We start from the raw sequence: 6264 nt of genomic DNA, 5'->3' as shown, positions 1-6264 counted from the left end.
GTAGGTGTCTGTACTATAGAAACACTGCTAATCCAACAATAGTGTAGGTGTCTGTACTATATAAACACTGCTAATACAACAATAGTTTAGGTGTCTGTACTATAGAAACACTGCTAATCCAACAATAGTGTAGGTGTCTGTACTATAGAAACACTGCTAATCCAACAATAGTGTAGGTGTCGGTACTATAGAAACACTGCTAATCCAACAATAGTTTAGGTGTCTGTACTATAGAAACACTGCTAATCCAACAATAGTGTAGGTGTCTGTACTATATAAACACTGCTAATCCAACAATAGTGTAGGTGTCTGTACTATAGAAACACTGCTAATCCAACAATAGTGTAGGTGTCTGTACTATATAAACACTGCTAATCCAACAATAGTGTAGGTGTCTGTACTATAGAAACACTGCTAATACAACAATAGTGTAGGTGTCTGTACTATATAAACACTGCTAATACAACAATAGTTTAGGTGTCTGTACTATATAAACACTGCTAATCCAACAATAGTGTAGGTGTCTGTACTATAGAAACACTGCTAATCCAACAATAGTGTAGGTGTCTGTACTATATAAACACTGCTAATACAACAATAGTGCTAGGTGTCTGCACTATAGAAACACTGCTAATCCAACAATAGTGCTTGGTGTCTGTACTATATAAACACTGCTAATACAACAATAGTGCTCGGTGTCTGCACTATAGAAACACTGCTAATCCAACAATAGTGTAGGTGTCTGTACTATATAAACACTGCTAATCCAACAATAGTGTAGGTGTCTGCACTATAGAAACACTGCTAATCCAACAATAGTGCTTGGTGTCTGTACTATATAAACACTGCTAATCCAACAATAGTGTAGGTGTCTGTACTATATAAACACTGCTAATCCAACAATAGTGCTAGGTGTCTGTACTATATAAACACTGCTAATCCAACAATAGTGTAGGTGTCTGTACTATATAAACACTGCTAATCCAACAATAGTGTAGGTGTCTAGAAACACTGCTAATCCAACAATAGTGTAGGTGTCTGTACTATATAAACACTGCTAATCCAACAATAGTGTAGGTGTCTGTACTATATAAACACTGCTAATCCAACAATAGTGCTAGGTGTCTGTACTATATAAACACTGCTAATACAACAATAGTGTAGGTGTCTGTACTATATAAACACTGCTAATCCAACAATAGTGCTTGGTTTGTAAGTCGCTTCTGGATAAGAGCGCCTGCTAAATGACTTAAATGTAATGTAAATGGTGTCTGTACTATATAAACACTGCTAATCCAACAATAGTGCCAGGTGCCTGTACTATATAAACACTGCTAATACAACAATAGTGTATGTGTCTGTACTATAGAAACACTGCTAATACAACAATAGTGTATGTGTCTGTACTATAGAAACACTGCTAATCCAACAATAGTGTAGGTGTCTGTACTATAGAAACACTGCTAATACAAAACACTTGAATTAAAGGGGAACTACTCTCAAAAATGTAAATGTATTAGATTTTCCCCTAACCTCAAGTGGTCTCCTTTTGTAAGTATTGTTATGGACTTAGAACATACAATTGATTGTTTTTTTTGTCTGACTTTGAGAACAAAAACCTGAAATTCTGAATTTGTGAATTTCTGACTCAGTTTCTCTGTTTCAATAAAAGGTCTACTATTATCCTACTGACCAGTACAGCTTGGGTTGGTCTACTATTATCCTACTGAACAGTACAGCTTGGGTTGGTCTACTATTATCCTACTGAACAGTACAGCTTGGGTTGGTCTACTATTATCCTACTGAACAGTACAGCTTGGGTTGGTCTACTATTATCCTACTGAACAGTACAGCTTGGGTTGGTCTACTATTATCCTACTGAACAGTACAGCTTGGGTTGGTCTACTATTATCCTACTGAACAGTACAGCTTGGGTTGGTCTACTATTATCCTACTGAACAGTACAGCTTGGGTTGGTCTACTATTATCCTACTGAACAGTACAGCTTGGGTTGGTCTACTATTATCCTACTGAACAGTACAGCTTGGGTTGGTCTACTGTTATCTTACTGAACAGTACAGCTTGGGTTGGTCTACTATTATCCTACTGAACAGTACAGCTTGGGTTGGTCTACTATTATCCTACTGAACAGTACAGCTTGGGTTGGTCTACTATTATCCTACTGAACAGTACAGCTTGGGTTGGTCTACTATTATCCTACTGAACAGTACAGCTTGGGTTGGTCTACTATTATCCTACTGAACAGTACAGCTTGGGTTGGTCTACTATTATCCTACTGAACAGTACAGCTTGGGTTGGTCTACTATTATCCTACTGAACAGTACAGCTTGGGTTGGTCTACTATTATCCTACTGAACAGTACAGCTTGGGTTGGTCTACTATTATCCTACTGAACAGTACAGCTTGGGTTGGTCTACTATTATCCTACTGAACAGTACAGCTTGGGTTGGTCTACTATTATCCTACTGAACAGTACAGCTTGGGTTGGTCTGACTGTGAAAGACCAATATGGGATTCATCATTTAGATCATTCAGAGTGTGTATCACTGTTTCTCGTGCCTTTCAAACAGGGTGCCTTTCCTTCACTGGGCCGTTTGGAAAATGTTTTACTAAATTAGAGTACTGTATACCCACTTCTTCCGACACCACTACATCACTGACCTACACAACAGCTTTCAACATGCCAGTATTCAGATTGGAAACTTTCAAAACAAATGCTTGTCAAATTATACAATTTAAAAATATGTCAAATTATCCATTTATTTGTTTCAAACGTGGTTGCAATGCTGTGAAAAACAGTTGTATTGAACTACAGTGCCACAATAATCGATATTGTCAAATTCGACTCTTATTTAGAATAAAAATATATACATTTATATTTTTATTGATGTATTATTATTATTTGTTATTATTATTTTTTATTTCGGAAAAAAATAATATGCTGTTGTGCTGCCTACATATTATCCTGCTGCTCGCAGAACGGTGATCTCGGCGTTGAACTTTGAATATTTGTACGGTGCGCTGCGAGGTACAAAATGCACAGAAATATAGAGAGAAGGATTATATTACGTTCTTTCCACCAGGGGGCGACAAACGACAGTTCATATTCCAGAATAGAGCACCACAGAATGTGTCGGCAACCTTTGACAAGTGGTCAATTTGGAGATCCTCCGGCCTGGGCCAGGGGTGCGTCCCAAAAGTATTTACTGCTTCCTGAAGTGTACACTCATTCACTACTCCCCATAAAGTGTAAAAGCATTGGATTGGTGAAGGCGAAGGTGATAGCATGAGTTTCCATACTAATCAATTCCTGTCAAATCCTGTCCATGAAGGGAGGTGAACAAGCACACACTTTGGGAGGAAGGAGAGATTATTGGGGCACAAACCAGGTATGCAGATGTTTCCCCAGCCAGGTACCACTACAACACATACCAGTCAATCAATATATCATCAAATCCTTTATGATGAGCCAATTTGACTTCAGGCATTTCAGTGGTGGTCTGGAACAAAATCCTGCAAAGCCTGTATCTCTCCAGGGTTGGTGGGTGACTGTATCTCTCCAGGGTTGGTGGGTGACTGTATCTCTCCAGGGTTGGTGGGTGACTGTATCTCTCCAGGGTTGGTGGGTGACTGTATCTCTCCAGGGTTGGTGGGTGACTGTATCTCTCCAGGGTTGGTGGGTGACTGTATCTCTCCAGGGTTGGTGGGTGACTGTATCTCTCCAGGGTTGGTGGGTGACTGTATCTCTCCAGGGTTGGTGGGTGACTGTATCTCTCCAGGGTTGGTGGTGACTGTATCTCTCCAGGGTTGGTGGTGACTGTATCTCTCCAGGGTTGGTGGGTGACTGTATCTCTCCAGGGTTGGTGGTGACTGTATCTCTCCAGGGTTGGTGGGTGACTGTATCTCTCCAGGGTTGGTGGGTGACTGTATCTCTCCAGGGTTGGTGGTGACTGTATCTCTCCAGGGTTGGTGGTGACTGTATCTCTCCAGGGTTGGTGGGTGACTGTATCTCTCCAGGGTTGGTGGTGACTGTCTCCAGGGTTGGTGGTGACTGTATCTCTCCAGGGTTGGTGGGTGACTGTCCATCTCTCCAGGGTTGGTGGGTGACTGTATCTCTCCAGGGTTGGTGGGTGACTGTATCTCTCCAGGGTTGGTGGGTGACTGTATCTCTCCAGGGTTGGTGGGTGACTGTATCTCTCCAGGGTTGGTGGGTGACTGTATCTCTCCAGGGTTGGTGGGTGACTGTATCTCCAGGGTTGGTGGGTGACTGTATCTCTCCAGGGTTGGTGGGTGACTGTATCTCTCCAGGGTTGGTGGGTGACTGTATCTCTCCAGGGTTGGTGGGTGACTGTATCTCTCCAGGGTTGGTGGGTGACTGTATCTCTCCAGGGTTGGTGGGTGACTGTATCTCTCCAGGGTTGGTGGTGACTGTATCTCTCCAGGGTTGGTGGGTGACTGTATCTCTCCAGGGTGGTGGTGACTGTATCTCTCCAGGGTTGGTGGTGACTGTATCTCTCCAGGGTTGGTGGGTGACTGTATCTCTCCAGGGTTGGTGGGTGACTGTATCTCTCCAGGGTTGGTGGGTGACTGTATCTCTCCAGGGTTGGTGGGTGACTGTATCTCTCCAGGGTTGGTGGGTGACTGTATCTCTCCAGGGTTGGTGGGTGACTGTATCTCTCCAGGGTTGGTGGGTGACTGTATCTCTCCAGGGTTGGTGGGTGACTGTATCTCTCCAGGGTTGGTGGGTGACTGTATCTCTCCAGGGTTGGTGGGTGACTGTATCTCTCCAGGGTTGGTGGGTGACTGTATCTCTCCAGGGTTGGTGGGTGACTGTATCTCTCCAGGGTTGGTGGTGACTGTATCTCCAGGGTTGGTGGTGACTGTATCTCTCCACTGGTGACTGTATCTCTCCAGGGTTGGTGGGTGACTGTATCTCTCCAGGGTTGGTGGTGACTGTATCTCTCCAGGGTTGGTGGGTGACTGTATCTCTCCAGGGTTGGTGGTGACTGTATCTCTCCAGGGTTGGTGGTGACTGTTCCAGGGTTGGTGGTGACTGTATCTCTCCAGGGTTGGTGGTGACTGTATCTCTCCAGGGTTGGTGGTGACTGTATCTCTCCAGGGTTGGTGGGTGACTGTATCTCTCCAGGGTTGGTGGTGACTGTATCTCCAGGGTTGGTGGTGACTGTATCTCTCCAGGGTTGGTGGTGACTGTATCTCTCCAGGGTTGGTGGGTGACTGTATCTCTCCAGGGTTGGTGGGTGACTGTATCTCTCCAGGGTTGGTGGGTGACTGTATCTCTCCAGGGTTGGTGGGTGACTGTATCTCTCCAGGGGGTGGTGGTCCAGGGTTGGGTGACTGTATCTCTCCAGGGTTGGTGGTGACTGTATCTCTCCAGGGTTGGTGGTGACTGTATCTCTCCAGGGTTGGTGGTGACTGTATCTCTCCAGGGTTGGTGGTGACTGTATCTCTCCAGGGTTGGTGGGTGACTGTATCTCTCCAGGGTTGGTGGGTGACTGTATCTCTCCAGGGTTGGTGGGTGACTGTATCTCTCCAGGGTTGGTGGGTGACTGTATCTCTCCAGGGTTGGTGGGTGACTGTATCTCTCCAGGGTTGGTGGGTGACTGTATCTCTCCAGGGTTGGTGGTGACTGTATCTCTCCAGGGTTGGTGGGTGACTGTATCTCTCCAGGGTTGGTGGTGACTGTATCTCTCCAGGGTTGGTGGTGACTGTATCTCTCCAGGGTTGGTGGTGACTGTATCTCTCCAGGGTTGGTGGTGACTGTATCTCTCCAGGGTTGGTGGTGACTGTATCTCTCCAGGGTTGGTGGTGACTGTATCTCCTCCAGGGTTGGTGGTGACTGTATCTCTCCAGGGTTGGTGGGTGACTGTATCTCTCCAGGGTTGGTGGGTGACTGTATCTCTCCAGGGTTGGTGGTGACTGTATCTCTCCAGGGTTGGTGGGTGACTGTATCTCTCCAGGGTTGGTGGTGACTGTATCTCTCCAGGGTTGGTGGTGGTATTCCAGGGTGGTGGTGACTGTATCTCTCCAGGGTTGGTGGGTGACTGTATCTCTCCAGGGTTGGTGGGTGACTGTATCTCTCCAGGGTTGGTGGGTGACTGTATCTCTCCAGGGTTGGTGTGTGACTGTATCTCTCCAGGGTTGGTGGTGACTGTATCTCTCCAGGGTTGGTGGGTGACTGTATCTCTCCAGGGTTGGTGGTGACTGTATCTCTCCAGGGTTGGT

This window comes from Oncorhynchus masou, unplaced genomic scaffold (assembly GCF_036934945.1).
Source record: "Oncorhynchus masou masou isolate Uvic2021 unplaced genomic scaffold, UVic_Omas_1.1 unplaced_scaffold_488, whole genome shotgun sequence".
Lineage (NCBI taxonomy): Eukaryota > Metazoa > Chordata > Actinopteri > Salmoniformes > Salmonidae > Oncorhynchus > Oncorhynchus masou.
The sequence above is the reverse complement of the archived record's forward strand: the minus strand, read 5'-3'. Positions refer to the sequence as shown.